The sequence below is a fragment of the Gorilla gorilla genome, chromosome 4 (genome assembly GCF_029281585.2).
Source record: "Gorilla gorilla gorilla isolate KB3781 chromosome 4, NHGRI_mGorGor1-v2.1_pri, whole genome shotgun sequence".
Classification (NCBI taxonomy): domain Eukaryota; kingdom Metazoa; phylum Chordata; class Mammalia; order Primates; family Hominidae; genus Gorilla; species Gorilla gorilla.
This window is the reverse complement of record NC_073228.2, coordinates 87044426-87061643: the sequence shown is the minus strand read 5'-3', so window position 1 is coordinate 87061643 and position 17218 is coordinate 87044426. Positions and strand designations below refer to the sequence as shown.

The following is a 17218-nucleotide window of genomic DNA, read 5'->3' as shown; positions in this document are numbered from 1 at the left end:
TACCCCTTGTTCTTGCTCATCTCCCACTTGAATACTAATAATTCTTAAATTTGCTCTTTTGAGGTAATTGTCTGTATCTTGCAGGTGGTCTTTTTTCCTTATCATTCTCTTTTCTCCCCTGTGTGTTCTCAAATATACAGGGCCTTTCTTTGGGCTCACTGAGTCTTTCCTCTGCTTGATCCATTCTGCTATTGAGGGCCTCTAATGAATTTTTAGTTCAGCAAATATATTTCTCAGTTCCAAGATTTCCGTTTGATTTTTTGTCAGTTATTTCAATCTCATTGTTAAATTTCTCTGATAAATTTATGTTTTTATTTATAATTTTCTTTATCATTGGAGGGGAGGGAAAGAAAGCAAGCAGAGGTGGGGGTATGGTTACATTATTTAAGGAAGAGCTGAATACAAAGACAATGAGTCTTTCACAGTCTCAACAACTCCACAATGAATGTGGATTATCTCATTTATAATTCACATTGGATCAAAAAAATTGGTTCCCCTCTGTATATATCAATTTAATTCAAACCTTATTATCTTCAAAATACAAAGATGAATACTGCAAGATAAACTCTTACTGCAATAGGTATTTTCTAAGTAGAAGACCAAACATCAAAGGGAATCCCTCTTTCCAATGTCTTTTGATATGACAAGATTTTGCCAGAGTTGAACTCTAAAACTTAAGTAAGCATTCTCATGGCCAAGTAAGAAACTACTTGTTTTGGGTATTACCTTACAATTCACGTATGTATTACATATTAAATTAAACTCAGCATGAAATATGATTGTATAATTATGCTGTTAATGATGATAGCAGTGATGATGCTGGTAGAAAAAACCTGTCTTTAGCCCAAGAAAAGTAAGGGAGAAAAATGTAACAAGCAGAAATCAGACAGAGTTGGGCATTTTTTGACTAGGAAAGAGAATTTTAAGCATAGAAATATACAAAGAAAAGTACTCCCTTATTTCCCCTATGTGGAAATAGTATGAAACATTTATTAGATCTACCGGACAAGAACAGAACTAAGTACTGCAACTGTACCACAGCATTACAAAAAATTCATCCCTTCACCACAGTGTAAGATTTAAGGGCAGCCTGCCCAAGGATGCATGTTATATAAAATACAACAAGATTGCTACTGCCCTGCCAAGTACTTCCAGTCCCTACCCAGGTCCTACTGAAATACTGGTGTTCCCAAATAGTTTTATTAAAATAATTCTTTAAAGAAAAGATAAAGCATTTAAAAAGACAAGTCAAAATGCTTCAGGGACGACATATCCAGCACAAACTTTATCCTCAAATGAGTTATGTTTGCTTCACACTAATAAACTTTTATTTCACTCAAATTAGAGCAATAATCTTCCACACATAAATGTTTTCCCTGCCCAATAGTTCAAAAAAAAATCCAAAATCATTAGTAAAAAAATATAAGAATTAACAGACCCTTTAAATTTGTTTTAAATATTTTTAAGATTTAAAAATTGTTTAAAGTTTGTAATTCCTAGTAGGAAAACATTATCTGAATGAATACCCTAATGGCAAACCACTGTAAAATGCCTCAGCTGCATTTAGGGGAGAGGGGTAGGGATTATCTTCAAAGCACCCCAGCTCTCTTGATGAGAAGGTCAGAGGTACACTGCTTTGTATTATTGTGACATCCATAAGGTGATCTAGGTTGTTTTTCCTTCAGCAAGGGCTTTATTCATCAGAAGGACATTACGCTTGACCTCCAAATTTGGCTGACAATTTACTGATAAGATTCATAACCTTTGGGTTGCTCTGGTATTGTGACATATTTGCTGGGTTCTGAGCCACATCCTGGAAGGCCACCATAACCTCTGGACCCTGCATGGCTGCAAGAACCTCTGAATCACTAAGAATTTCATTGAGTCCAGGCATTCTGGCCATTCCAGACATTCCTCAGGGAAAATTACCAGGCATTCCCCCAGGAAAGCCACCTGGAAAAGAGTTATACTGAGCTCCTGAGTGTCATCTGGCTTCTTCCTCCCTCTGGGCTCTCTCATGCTCTTCTTGAGCCTTCTTAACTCTTTCTATTCTTGCTTTGATCTCTCACCCTTGAGGTTTTCACTCATACTTTCTCTGATGTTCTGCAATTTTCTGTGCCCTAGGTTGAACTTCTTTCAGCATTGCACTAGCATCTTCATCATAATCCAATTTACAGGCAAAGGCAAGATCATGTGCTGCTTCTTCCCAGTGGCCTAGAAGTATGTGTGCTTTCCCTCACCACTTGTAAGGCTGAGCTGAATCAGGATTTATTTCAATGGCTCTGTCACAGTCTCAGATAGCAGCATTTGGCTCCTGTAATTTGACAAAGACACTTGCCCACTTGGCATACAAAATGGCCAAGCAAGGATTCAGCCTGATGGCATCTGTGAATAAGTCAATGGCTTTCTGCAGTTCACCATCATTTAGGGCTTCAATAGCAGCCACTTTCTTATCATTTGCCTGATCCACCATCTCCTCTGTTATCTCTGCATTTTAATCTCCCATTTCTTGAGGGGCATCAGTGTCTGGTTCAATCACACCTTTATTATCAATAACTAGATCACTTTCCTCACTTGATGGCGCTAGATATGAGTTCTAAATTTCTCTTCAAAGAATCAATATGTCAGTATGTTCAATTCTTTGCCTTCTACTTTTAAACTTAACTTCCTCATAAAGCAACCTTTTTCAATCACCTGCCCCACTCTGACTCATTCCGATTACCTGCTCCACCCTGACTCATTCCGATTACCTGCTCTGCCTTGGCTCATTCTGATCACCTGCCCCACCCTGACTCATTATGATCACCTGCCCCAACCTGACTCATTCTGATCACCTGCCCCATCCTGACTCATTCCAATTACCTGCTGCACCCTGACACATTCTGGTTACCTGCTCCTGCCTGACTTCTCCTCCACTCTGACTTATTCCATAACCATTTTTCCCGCCAAACCACTCACCCCATCACTCTTTTTAAATTAGCCAATCGGAATTAGTTTAGCCTGTGCAGTCTAACCCTAGCCAATAGGGGAACGACACAGCAGCAGGGGCCACGTGCATCAGGAATAAGAACCCCTTTCCCACCCAGGTGTGTTCTCCCTATTGTTCCATCTGCAACTGAGCACCTTTTCTGCAGAAAGTAAAGATAGCCTTGCTAAGAGATCATTTGTCTCCAAGCTGACTTTTCTTTGCAGCACCGATTATCTATTTCTAACAATTTTGGGGGCTCTTCCAGGATTACATTCTCCTCTAGGGTCAGTCTCCGGTCCTCTCTTGTGAGAAGGCATGCCCCACTACCTCGTTTTTGGCAGCCTCAGGGGTGAGGAACCGAGATCCACCCAGTGTGATGAATAAACTGGGACTCTCAGCAACGTGGAAAGAAACTGGCTAGCAACGTAGGGTAAAGGATCCTCTCATACTGCGGTGATGACTCTGCACAGACCAAGGAAGGAGAAACCATGGGAGCTGGTAAAGTACTTCCTTGGTGGTCAGATTCTGGAGGGCTAAATGTGTGTGTGCGTGAATGATCACAAACAACCCTTCTTATGGTGTTGTTCATGTGGATGGTGACAAGTCCTACTGCTGGAGTGAGTGGGTCCTCTCCACGGTTCTGTGGCTACCTCATATGGCTTAGGGCAGATCCTGCTGTGGGATTTATACCGGCATACCAATGCTAAGAGGGGTCTAATTCTTCCTTGGGGGAGCAGCTAGAGAGGACAACATGAGTGGGAAGTGTGCAAAGGACCTTCAGAGGGGGAAAGGGAGGAAACAGGTCAACCTTCCAGGGCAGCAAGGCAAGACATCCCTGGTTTGAGGGGTTGAGACTTCCAGGACAGGCAAGGCAAGGCACCCCTGGTTTGAGTGGTTAAGCCTTCCACAAATTTCAGGGGGTTGAACCTTACACAAACCTCTGGTAGTTAGAAAAATATTCAGAACTCCCCTTTCCTTTTATCCTGTGGGGAAGAAAGAGTAGCTCTACTCCTGCTGGTCCCTCCCCTAGGGGAAGGGGAAGGAGAGGGGGGAACAGCAGCATAAGCAGCTGGCAGAGGCAGGGAAAGACCAGCAGAGAGGAAAGAGAAACTTGGAGAGGAAGTCAGAGAGAGAGAGAGAGAGATAGAAGTAGTAAAGAGAAAACAGTGTACCCTATTCCTTTAAGTGCCAGGGTAAATTAAAAACCTATAATTGATAATTGAAGGTCTTCTCCTTGACCCTATAACATTCCAATACCACCTTGTTGTCAGTGTAAACAAGGGTGTAGCCTGAAAGCACTGAGGCCACTAACAACCCGTAGCCTTTCCTAATCAAAAATCCTTAACTCTGTAATCTGCGGATAACCCAAATGCATTTAATCTGTAGTGGCAACTGCTTTGTTAGCAGAAGAAAGTAGAAAAATAACTTTTAGAGGAAACTTCATTGTGAGCACAACTCTTCAGGTCGGAACTATCCTAAGTCAAAAAAAAAAGCAAAAATGTAGCATACTGACTCAAGAACCTTAAAGTATGAGGCTATTCTGTTAGAAAAAGATGATTTAACATTAAACACTGAAAATTCCCTTAACCCAGCAGGCTTCCTAACAGGGGATCTAAATCTTAATTGATTACCATACAAAGGTCCAACCAGACCTAGGAGGAACTCCCTTCGGGACAGGACGATAGATGGTTCAATCACCCCTCCCGGGTGATTGAGGGAAAAAGACACAATGGGTATTCAGTAAGTGATAAGGAAACTCTTATAGAAGCAGAGTTAGGAAAATTGCCTAATAGTTGGTCTGCTCAAACGTGTGAGCTGTTTGCATTCAGCCAAGCCTTAAAATACTTACAGAATCAGGAAGGAGCCATCTATACCAATTCTAAGTTAATATGGACTGAACGAAGTCTTATTAATAGCAAAGAATAATTGAAATTCCAAACTTACAAAGTTTTCAACAAAAGTAAAATTTGCTAAAAGTTAACAGTGTAACATGTATTATCCTAACTTCTAATTTTGTGGCCTAAGGCAGTCTAGTCCACAGACATGAAGGAAGTTCACTTTGGAAAAGAATGGTTATCTTTGAAAACAAAAAATGGGGAAGAATTTATGTAAAAAGAATATTATATGGTAAATTCTTGTCCTAAAACAAATTAACTGGTTGTTTAAAGAAAGGGATGTTTGCAACAAGTCAGAAAGTTGAGGCACATTGAAGAATTGTCTGTGAAAGTCGTGAAAAAAAGTTATAAAAGGGAAATGTATAATTTAAAAGTAATTAGGCCTCCTGAATGTAAAACTATTGAAGAAACAGTTTATGTGCAAGGTGTGTAAGGAAAGTAAAATACATTTTTGGTAAAAGGATTATAAGGAGGCATAAGAATATGGATTTTTACCTACATTAAAAGGTTAAAAAAATATTTTATTGGCCGGGCGCGGTGGCTCACGCCTGTAATCCCAGCACTTTGGGAGGCTGAAGTGGGCGGATCACGATGTCAGGAGATTGAGACCATCCTGGCTAACATGGTGCAACCCCATCTCTACTAAAAATACAAAAAATTAGCTGGGTGTGGTGGCGGGTGCCTGTAGTCCCAGCTATTCGGGAGGCTGAGGCAGGAGAATGGCGTGAACCCGGGAGGTGGACGTTGCAGTGAGCCAAGATAGCGCCACTGCACTCCGGCCTGGGCAAAAGAGCAAGACTCCATCTCAAAAAAAAAAAAAAAAAAAAAAAAATTGTTTTAAAGGTTTAAGCAAGTTTTGAAATGTTAATTGTAAAGGAAATTCTGTGTGTAAACATATTGGCTAAAGTTAAAGGGGTATCATCCAGTTTTTCTGTGAACTGGACATTAAAATAAAAGCACAACAGATTTTTCTTAAAGCACTAACCTGCTCTTTAACAAAAATTATAAATGGTTAAAGAGTCTATAAAAATCTTACCTTATGGTCAGACATTAAAATTGGATAAATATGTCTATAAGGTTTTATTAAAATTAAGTTTAACATTAATAACACTAATATAAAGGTGAAATTTAGTTCATCTGGTATAAAATCATACAGGAAGCATTGTTAAATATAAAATGGTGTTTGGCTTTCTTTGGTCTAAAAACTAATAAAAATAGGTGCTAAAGAAAATTTCTCAGGCTGGGCGCAGTGTCTCATGCCTGTAATCCCAGCACTTTGGGAGGCCGAGGCAGGCAGATCACGAGGTCAGGAGATCGAGACCATCCTGGCTAATGCGGTGAAACCCCGTCTCTACTAAAAATACAAAAAATTAGCCGGGCGTGGTGGCGGGCGCCTGTAGCCCCAGCTACTTGGGAGGCTGAGGCAGGAGAATGGCATGAACCCGGGAGGCAGAGCTTGCAGTGAGCCGAAATCTTGCCATTGCACTCCAGACTCCAGCCTGGGTGACAGAGCAAGACTCCTTCTCAAAAAAAAAAAAAGAAAAAAAAGAAAATTTCTCAGCAAGAAGGCACCAAGGACTATAAAGTCCACTGCTGATGTCCCCACATTTAAAACAAAAGATCAATTTCTTAGAAATTATTACTTGGGTTAACCTCCACTTTCTCCTCCCTTAAAACAAGAGGTCTTTCAGCAGAGGCGCCGCCTTTGGAGTTTCTAGTACATCAGCATCGGCCTGGGGATCACGTTCTCATCAAAGGGTGGAAAGAAGGGAAACTTGAGCCAGCCTGGGAAGGACCCTGCATTGTGCTGCTAACCACCGAGACTGCTGTTTGTACAGCAGAAAAGGATGGACACATCACACCTGAGTCAAGCAAGTGCCATTATAATCAGAATCATGGGTCATTGTTCCTGGACAATCCTCTACCAAATTAAAGCTAAAGAAAGCTTAGTCCATCTATCTTTTCCTTTCCTTTCCTTACCCAGTGCTTATATCCATTACTATTCCTACCACTAGCAACTCTTACCCCACTTTAGAGCACTTCTGTGGTTTAGGAGCAGAAGTCACTGGAAAGGATCCTATAGGCTTCTTCAAGGTATGCTTTGTTCTCCCTCCTCCTCCTCCTATGGCTGCCCCTTTCCCAAACCTATGAAATCAAACTATGACTCGCCTCATGCCAAATGACAAAAGCAAGGTCTCAGTAGTAGAAATAGGAGACCTAAGGCAAACCATAGCCATTGAAACAGGGTATAAAGATGTAAATGCCTGGTTAAAATGGATTAAATGTTCCGTCCACATGTTAAACAAAGGCAATTGTTATGCTTGTGTGCACTGCAGGCCAGAGGCCCAGATTGTCCCCTTTCTACTAGGGCGGTCCTCCAGTCGACCGGGCGTGGGCTGCATGGCAGCTCTCTTACAGGATTCTACAGCCTGTGGTAACAAGTTGTGCCAAGTTCTCTCTCTGCTATATCCCAAATTTCAACACCCTGCAGGTCAGCCCCCGAGGGCCATCCAGCTTCCATCTCCCAACACAAAGTTCATTAAGTGTCTCAGACTGAGAGACAGGACTAGCTGGATTTCCTAGGCTGACTAAGAATCCCTAAGCCTAGCTGAGAAGGTGACCACATCCACCTTTAAACACGGGGCTTGCAACTGAGCTTACACCTGACCAATCAGAGAGCTCACTAAAATGCTAATTAGGCAAAAACAGGAGGTAAAGAAACAGCCAATCATCTATTGCCTGAGAGCACAGCGGGAGGAACAAGGATCAGGCCATAAACCCAGGCATTGGAGCAGGCAACGGCAATCCCCTTTGGGTCCCCTCCTTGTATGGGAGCTCTGTTTTCACTCTATTAAATCTTGCAACTGTACTTTTCTGGTCCTTGTTTGTTATGGCTCTAGCTGAGCTTTCACTCGCTGTCCACCACTGCTGTTTTGCCACTGTTGCCGACCCGCTGCTGACTTCCATCCCTCCAGATCCAGCAGGGTGTCTGCTGTGCTCCTGATCCAGCAAGGCGCCCATTGCTGCTCCCGATCGGGCTAAAGGCTTGCTATTTTTCCTGCATGGCTAAGTGCCTGGGTTTGTCCTAATCAAGCTGAACACCAGTCACTGGGTTCCACGGTTCTCTTCTGTGACCCACGACTTCTAATAGAGCTATAACACTCACTGCATGGCCCAAGATTCCATTCCTTGGAATCCGTGAGGCCAAGAACCCCAGCTCAGAGAACACGAGGCTTGCCACCATCTTGGAAGTGGCCCACCGCCATTTTGGAAGTGGCCCACCACCATCTTGGGAGCTTTGGGAGCAAGGACCCCTGGTAACATCACGACAGGGAGGAAACTTAGTGTTCCTTGGAGACCTGAAGGGATGCAGTAAGCTTAAAAATTTTCAAAAGCTTACCAATCAGTCAGCCCTTATTCATCCCTGAGCGGATGTGTAGTAGTATTATGGTGGACCTTTACTGAACACTCTGCTGAGTAACTCAAGTGGGACTTATGCTTTAGTCCAATTGGCTATCCCTTTCACCCTGGCATTTCATCAACCAGAGAAAGGAAAAATAAGACATCGTAAAGCAAAAGAAGCCTCTTATGGGTCATTCTACTATCACGTCTATTTAGACACAATTAGAGTCCCATGGGGAACAGCAGATCAATTTAAAGTCTGAAATCATATAGCTGCAGGATTTGAGTCAATATTTTAGTGAGTGACAATTAAGAAAATGTAAATTGGATAAACTACATCTATTACAACCAACAGTGATCTATTAATTACACTAGAGATGCTGTTAAAGGAATAGCTGAATAATTAGGGGCTACTAGCCAGATGGCTTGGCAAAAATAAGATAGCCTTAGACATCATATTAGCAGAAAAAGGAGGAGTTTATGTCATAATTAAAACTCAATGTTGCACCTTGATCCCAAACAACACTGCCCCTGATGAAAGTATAACAAAGACATTGCAAGGTCTGACTGTTCTGTCCAGTAAGTTAGCCAACAACTCAGGGGTAAACGACCCTTTTACAGGATGGCTAGAAAAGTGGTTCGTTAAATGGAAAAGAATAATAGCCTCAATTTTTACTTCCCTCGCAACCGTAATCAGTTTACTTATTCTCGTCAGGTGCTGTATCATACCATGCATCCGTGGTTTGGTACAGAGGCTCATAAAAATGGCTGCTACTAGAACCTCCTTTAACTATCCTATACCTTATCCAGAGAAGCTTCTTCTTTTGGAAAATCAAGCAGAACAACTAAGCCAAGACATGTTAAAGAAGTTTGAAGAGAAAGAGCTGTAGGTAAATGCAAGAGGAGGGAATGTTAGATATGAGTTATAAATTTCTCTTCAAAGAATCAATATGTCAGTATGTTCAATTCTTTGCCTTCTACTTTTAAACTTAACTTCCTCATAAAGCAACCTTTTTTGATCATCTGCTCCACTCTGACTCATTCCGATTACCTGCTCCACCCTGACTCATTCCGATTACCTGCTCCGCCCTGACTCATCCTCCACCCTGACTCATTCCATGACCATATTTCCCGCCAAACCACTCATCCAGTCACTTTCTTTAAATTAGCCAATCGGAATTAGTTTAGCCTGTGCAGTCTAACCCTAGCCAATAGGAGAATGACACAGCAGCAGGGGCCATGTGCATCAGGAATAAGAACCCCTTCCCTTCCCTTGTCCAGGTGTGCTCTCACCATTGTTCCATCTACAATTGAGCACCCTTTCTGCAGAAAGTAAAGATGGCCTTGTTGTGAGATCATTTGTCTCCATGCTGACTTTTCTTCACGGCACTGATTATCTATTTCTAACAATGGTTCATCTGCCTTTAAGTCTTCCTCCACCTTCTTACTATCAGTTTTTTTTCTCCCCTTGGTATTTTCTTCTCATTTAGCTTTCTGAGTAGCAGGTGGTACTTTACCCCCCATGGTCATCACCCACTCCCTCAGGAAGTGCATTTCCTTGGTGTGCAGAATGCTCAGATCTGGCTTACACATTTTCACAAAGGCCCAAAGCTCGTTCACTTTGCGGGGGTCCATGGTTGGGAGGTGATGGGCAAAGCTGAGGGGCTGCAGCTCAGTTCCAGGCCCAGGCATGGCTTGACAAGACTACGCAGAAGACTCTGATAAATTTATGAATTGCTTTTCTGTGTTATCTTGGAGATTACACAGAATAAAACTGGTATTTTGAATTCTTGGTGAGAGAGCTCACATACTGCCATCTTGTTAGGGTCAGTCACTGGTTCCTTGTTTTGTCCATTTAGAGAGAGCATTTTTCCCTTGTGGATATATGTCTAATGTCTTTGCATTAAAGGATTATTTATTCCAGTCTTTTCTGTTTGGCTTGTTTTGGTTTTTATTGGATATATTTGCTTAAAGATTCTTTTTTTTTTTTTTTTTTTTGAAATGGAGTACCACTCTTTTTGCCCAGGCTGGAGTGCAGTGGTGTGATCTAGGCTCACTGCAACCTCTGCCTCCCGAGTTCAAGCGATTCTCCTGCCTCAGCCTCCAGAGTAGCTGGGATTACAAGTGCCCCCCCCCCCCACCACACCCAGCTAATTTTTTTGTATTTTTAGTAGAGACAGGGTTTTACCATGTTTAGCCAGGCTGGTCTTGAACTCCTGACCTCAGGTGATCCACCCGCCTCAGCCTCCCAAAGTGCTGGGATTATAGGTGTGAGCCACCATGCCCGGCCCTGCTTACAGATTCTTTACTGCTAGATCACTACCTCCTTTTTCGGCTGTAGGTTGTACCTTAAGCCCGGGTTTATAATGGCTCTATAAACAATCAGAGCGTTGCTCTTTCCCAGTGAGGATTGTTGCAAATGGGGTATTTTGGTAGTGTGGGAAGGCTGGCTAGGGATTCCTGCACAGGGGCCCTGTGGCATGAATCCTCTACAGCATGATGCTGCAGGACAGCCACTCCCATTTGGTGTCTCCTTTGGCTGTGTTCCAGAGCATAGTTTCCAAGACTGGTGACAGTAGTCCCACCTCCCTCCTTGGTCTTTGCTTGATCTCAGGGATATTTCTCCCTTCAGGCACTCATTTGGTTTCCTATGGAGTAAGGTGAGGACAGGTCACCTGCCAGGGAAACCAAACTGGAGGGCAAGTTTTCTGTCCACCTCAATCTCACTTTTTCCAGTGTTGAAATCATGAGCTGAGAGGAAATTTTGTGTGCATTTGATGCTGGGCAGAATGTTGGGAGGGACATCACTGGTGTAGAAATCTGATTCTCTTACCATCTACTCACAGTTTTGTTTGTTTTTTTATACTTCTCTGTGACCACAGGAAGTGTTTCATTCTCATGTTTGAGTTCTGGGATATGCTAGTGATAATCCCAGCACTATATTTTTATTTTTGGTTTTCTGCTGGGGACAGTGAAGCCAGCTTGCTTCTGTGCCTCCATTTTGGAACCACAAGTCCACATGCATGATTCTTTAGTAATACTCATTCTTTGAAAGAGACTGGTTAGTGTTTTATAGATGAAAGACAATATTGGGGTTATTGTTTATAGAGAATGCTATAATTTAGAATTTGGAGAAGAAGAAAAGGGAAACTAACAAAGCAAAGAAAAATTTTCAATGTAAAATTCCATAAGCTTAAGGGAAAAGTAGAGAATTTCACTAGGAATTGAGAAAGGATTATAGCAGAACTTTCCATTTCCTATGGGAAACAATAAACCCCATCCTTTCATATGTAAAGCTAGGTTAGCTATGTGCTCTTCACATTCAGTATGTGGCCAGCAAATCATTTCTTTCAGGCTTGAGGCCACAATGCATTCCTTCTAAGTTTGGTAGAAAAATCATAAACTGGGTATTAGAAAATTGACTTCTATTTTCTGCTGTCTGTCTCTGGCTTAGAAACTTCATGAAAATAATACAATAATCCCTACTCATGAATTTTAATTTCTTCTTTTCTCTGCCAAATGAAGGGATGTATGAGAGAGAGACCTACTAGTGTCATCCAGCTTAACCATTCTCTGATTTTCCTTTTCCCATTGCCTGGCTTTTAAATTAAAAACTATAGATGACTTCCTAGCTTAAATAAACTAAAGTAAGTTTAACTTATTATTGTTTTGTAAAAAGAAGATGACTTTGGCTATTTAACAAGAAACGTGTTTTCTGAGTATTGCTTCCAGCACTGGTGATGGATTTATATTGAGCCATGCACTGTTCCTTTTGACTGGCTAGGGTTAAATGTTGAACTTGCACTTATGAATCAAGGGAAATCCTCCACTTAAAGTTCACATTTATGACTTTGACCTCATTAACACTCAACTTTAACCTCTAACCAGCTGAGCTAACCAGCCACAAATACTCATCAGTCTAGGATAAAAGAAAGTTCCTTGGTTGTTCAGCCCAGTTGCATTTACCAGATGCATGTATTTGGATAAGCCACTTAAACTCTCAGTTTCCTCAAGTATAAAATGGCTGCTATGATTTCACTTTATAAAATACTTGCAAGTTGCTTTGTTATAACATATTTAAACCATGTAGATGAGATTCCAGTTTTTAGCAAGAGCTCAGTATTTGGTAGTTGAAGGGTAGTAGACGTTGAATTGAAAAATTGGGATTGCTATTTAATGTACATAAAACTTAAAATAACAACACAGATCATATTAACATCCAAATGTGGATACAGATATTCCATGTTGGCCACTGGGAGAAATTGTTATGCCCAGACCATTAGTTCCCCAAAGAAGACCACCAGAGTCCAGAGTCAAAGCCAAGCGGCAAGGATCTTTACTACAAGTTCGAACCTGGTCCCTCCATTCCACAGCATACAAGAGGGCCCTGAACAATGCGAGTGTTTGCTTTTTATAGCCTGAGAGTTACAGGAGAACAAAGAAATTCTTTTGGTTCCCGCTTTTTCAGTAAAACTTTGAATGGCTGTCTCCTTATCGGAGACTTTCCTGGTGGTGTTTGTACTGGGCTCAGGAAGTTTGAGAGATATATGGCGATATGTGGTGAGATGGGAGGATGGGATGTGTTTGTACTGGGCTCAGGAAGTTTGAGAGATATATGGCGATATGTGGTGAGATGGGAGGATGGGATGTGTTTGTACTGGGCTTGTTTGTTTTGAGCCCGGGGCTGAGGAATGTGCTCGGCTCCTTTCATTCCCCCCTTTTCTTTTCAGGTATTTTTAGAGCCAATCTTGGGTCTTATAAGTCTGATTCTGTTTCAGCGTTTACAGGTTGGTATTGGGCTCTGAGGACCATGAGTTGTACAGTGTCAAACCTTTCTCTAACGAACCGCAAAATTCTGTTAACAACACAAGGTCCTACGTTAAGCAGAAATAGTAGACTCAGCAGGGGTCCAAGGAAGGGGGCTAACAGAGAAAACATAGATGAGTTCCACCATTGGTCTGCAGCTGAAGCAAACTGCCGTGTTCTTACTTCTGTGCTTAACTTGCGTAACTGTTGGACCCGGTCTTCAACGAGCCCTGATTCATTTATGTAGAAACAACAGTCTTCCTTTAGAAACATACACGTTCCCCCTTTTTCAGCAGTGAGTAGGTCTAAGGCCCTCCGGTTCTGCAAGGTTACCTGTGCTAGGGACGTGAGCTGCCGCTGGAGGGAGGCAAGGGACTCAGCTGACTCCTCCATAGCAATGGCAAATTGTAGGGAGGCAAGGGACTCAGCTGACTCCTCCATAGCAATGGCAAATTGTTGGTACAGCTTGTTACTTTCTATAAGGGTGTGACCTAGGGCTCCCCCAGCCAGTCCGGCTGCCATGAAGGATGCGGTGAGGGAGATTCCTGCAATGAGGGGGAGAAATATGGCTTGTGCAGGTCTCGGTCTAGGGTCTGGGTGAATAACAGCACTAGTCCAGTTACCGGTATACCCTAGGAACTCGCCGGCAGTAAGCAGAGTTAACCGGGGAACTAATGTGACAGGAAGACACAGTAGGTTGGTAACAGAGGGGCTTGATAGGTTTTTAGATAATGTTCCATTACACCAGAAGAATATGCCTGACGGAGCCCTTAAGGTGATGTTAGGGGGCGTTGCAGTGATGTTGCAGAGGCTGGAATTAGTTCCTGAGAAACAGTAGGGAAACTTTTCTTGACTGGGGTTTAGGTATAGTGGCACGTTAGGGATAGGGGCATATGAGAGGTTTCGGTGGTTGTTAGCTTGGGCTGAGGTGGAGGATCCCCATGGCAGGGGGACAGTGGTTAGCGGTGGACACCCTAGAGTGGCACACAGAAAGCAGCCAGACAGACTGTGAAGTCCTGTAAGGTTGGCAAGTTCTAATCCTTCTTGCAATAATTTTAACCAGGAAAAAGGACGTAAGTCTTGTGTCAGGCGGTTTTCTTGTCGCTGGATATTTCCATGGACCAGGGGCCGTACCTGCACTAGACCCCGCCACAGATAGAGGTGACTGCTAGGCCATGTGGAGGCGGAGGAGTAGTATACAGCCCCGTGTTGAGGTGTGGTCCAGCGGGAGTTCCAGGGGTCTCTAACTATCCATGTATATGAAAGGTCTCTATCTCGTCTGCGATGGAAGGGCCATCTGGGATCTATCTGGTCTTTTCCACCCCACCATTGGTATTTATGGATGTTACAATAGTTATAAGGGCAGCCGGCACTTTGGTGCCACCAATAGTGCTTACAATTGTATTCAGTCTGATCATACTCGAAGCATATTATTGGTGCCACTGGTTTGGCTACTGGGAAATCGGTAAAATTTAGTAAAATTGGGCTATTGCACCCTGAGGAGGGGCAATCTGCACTGGCCACTAATTTCCCGGGCTTATGAGGTTGCCCAGGGTGGGTTTGGTTTTCATAAAGCCAGAATCTCCAGACAAAGGGATTAGGAGCTGGCTTTATGTTTTCCCCAGTGGCCACTAGGGCGACTAATGTTAGAGTTAGACTACCTAACTGCATGTTTGCAGTGAGCTATGCTGCCGGCACAGGGTGAGTTTTAAGGGGTTGTTTTTAGCTCTGTTCACAGTCCACGTGTCCGGTGCTTCAGCCGCTGCCATGATTGGCCCCAGAAGGTCGGAGGTTGGGTCCACTGGCTTGATGTGGGTGTAGTGGATCCACGACGCAATGCCTTCTACCTTCAGGGCGGTGGGTGTGGTCAGGAGTACTTGGAGTGGTCCTTTCCACCTGGGCTCTAGGGTCTCTTGTCGGTGTCGCTTAACCAGGACCCAGTCTCCCGGCTGGTACGGATGGGGTGTCGGTGGGGGACTGGTCTCATATAGCTCTTTCAGCTTGGGCCAGATTTCTTGGTGAATTTTCTGTAAGGCTTGTAAGGAAAATAAGAATTCAGAGACATTTTCTGTTTCAGACTTAAGCAGGTCATCTTTTAAGCTAGGAACCAGGGGTGGAGGTCTGCCATACATGATTTCGTAAGGGGTAAGGCCCAGTTTGTAAGGGGTATTACGGGCCCGGAACAGAGCACAGGGGAGAAGGACTACCCAATTAGCGCCAGTCTCTATAGTCAATTTAGTTAAGGTCTCTTTTAAGGTCCGATTCATCCTTTCTACCTGTCCTGAACTCTGGGGCCTGTAAGTGCAATGTAGTTTCCAATTTGCCCCAAGGATGGAAGCCAAGTCCTGACTTACCTTAGCGACGAAAGCGGGCCCATTATCTGACCCTATCTGGATGGGGAAGCCATACCTGGGAAGGATATCTTCCAGAATTTTCTTTGCTATGACCTGAGCAGTTTCTCTTTTGGTTGGGAATGTTTCAGTCCACCCTGAAAAAATATCTACAAAGACAAGTAAGTACCGGTACCCGTACTTTCCTGGCTTTATTTCGGTAAAATCTACTTCCCAGTAGATACCGGGCCTGGTTCCCCTGAGCCTTGTTCCTGCTGCAGCTTGAGATTGGGGGTATGCGTTGTTAAGCTGGCAGACTTTGCAACTTGTCACGATACTGCTGGCCGTCTCAGCTATATGTCTGATTTTGAGCTTGGAGCGTCTGATCAGGTCTATCATCCGCCGGGCCCCCAGGTGGGTGGTTCAGTGGATGTGTTCTAACACCTGTTGTCCTAATTTTTCTGGTAGGATGGTTTGGTCATTAGTATCAGTCCACCACCCATTCTGGATTTGTTTCAGGGGAAGTTTGTCAATCCACTGGAGATCTTGTTCTGAATATTCAGGGAAATATGGCAAGTCCCGGGGGCCCGGGTCAGGGAGCTGGAGTGCAAGGAGTTGGCTGGGAGCCTTCGCCACATTCCTTGCAGTTTGGTCTGCCAGAAAGTTGCCTTGAGCAGTTGGAGTAGTTAGTTTCTGATGCCCTGGGCAATGTACAATGGCTAACTTTTCTGGCCTCCATAGGGCTGTTAGCAGGGCTAGGATCTCTTGCTTGTTTTTTATCTCTTTTCCTTCAGCCGTCAGTAACCCTTGCTCCCTGTAAATGGCCCCATGTATATGCGCCGTTGCCAAAGCATATCGGCTGTCTGTATATACTGTCAGCTTTTTCCCCGCCCCTAAGGTAAGAGCTTGGGTGAGCGCTATCAGTTCGGCCTTCTGGGCCGATGTCCCCGGGGGCAGGGGTTCTGCCCAGATTACCTCAGTCTCTGAAGTTACTGCCACTCCAGCGTACCTCTGGCCTTGATGCATGAAGCTGCTCCCATCAGTGAACCAGACGAGGTCGACATCAGGAAGTGGGCGGTCCTGCAGGTCTTCTCGAACTCCGTGCACCTGAGCTAGTATCTTGGTGCAGTCATGGAGTGGGGCATCCATGTCCGGGTTGGGCAGCAGCGAGGCAGGGTTTAAGGTCGTTGGGGGCAGGAAAATTATCCTGAGAGGATTTAGTAGTAGTCCTTGGTAGTGGGTGAGCCGGGCGTTACTCATCCATCGATTAGGTGGCTGTTTGAGTACACCTTCAATGGCATGTGGAGTAACGACCCACAATTCTTGCCCCATGACAAGTTTATCAGCATCTTGCACCATCAGAGCCATGGCCGCAATCATTCAGAGACAAGGGGGCCATCCGGCAGCTACTGGGTCTAACTTCTTTGACAGGTAGGCAACTGGCCTCTGCCAGGGGCCTAAGTTCTGAGTTATTACCGCCTTGGCGACACCCTTATTCTCATCCACGTATAAGTGGAAGGGCTTGGTAACATCAGGTAGTCCTAGTGCAGGCGTGGAGAGTAGGGCGGTTTTAATCTGTTGGAAGGCCAACACGGCTTCGTCTGTCCAATTAAATGGCTGTTGCCCCCGTGTTGCCTGATACAAGGGTTTAGCCAGTTCTGCGAACCCAGGTATCCATAATCTGCAAAATCCTGCCGACACCAGGAATTCTCTCACTTGTCGGGTGGATTGTGGCCTGGGGATCTGCAGAACAGTTTGTTTCCAGGCGTCTGTTAGCCAGCGCTGCCCTCCCTTAAGCAGGTACCCTAGATATGTTA

General features: G+C 43.9%; 1 long non-coding RNA gene and 1 pseudogene across 2 annotated transcripts in view; one reads left to right on the top strand and one right to left on the bottom strand.

Moving 5' to 3' along the window:
- Nucleotides 1-1675: 1675 nt before the first annotated feature.
- Nucleotides 1676-9900, bottom strand: LOC101124579 (hsc70-interacting protein-like; annotated as a pseudogene).
- Nucleotides 3094-17218, top strand: part of LOC129533581 (uncharacterized) — a 70879-nt gene continuing 56754 nt past the window's right edge. For both annotated transcript variants that reach the window (XR_010133662.1, XR_008679824.2), the window contains exon 1: nt 3094-3466. This is a non-coding gene — a long non-coding RNA (uncharacterized lncRNA). The remainder of the gene's footprint in view (nt 3467-17218) is intronic.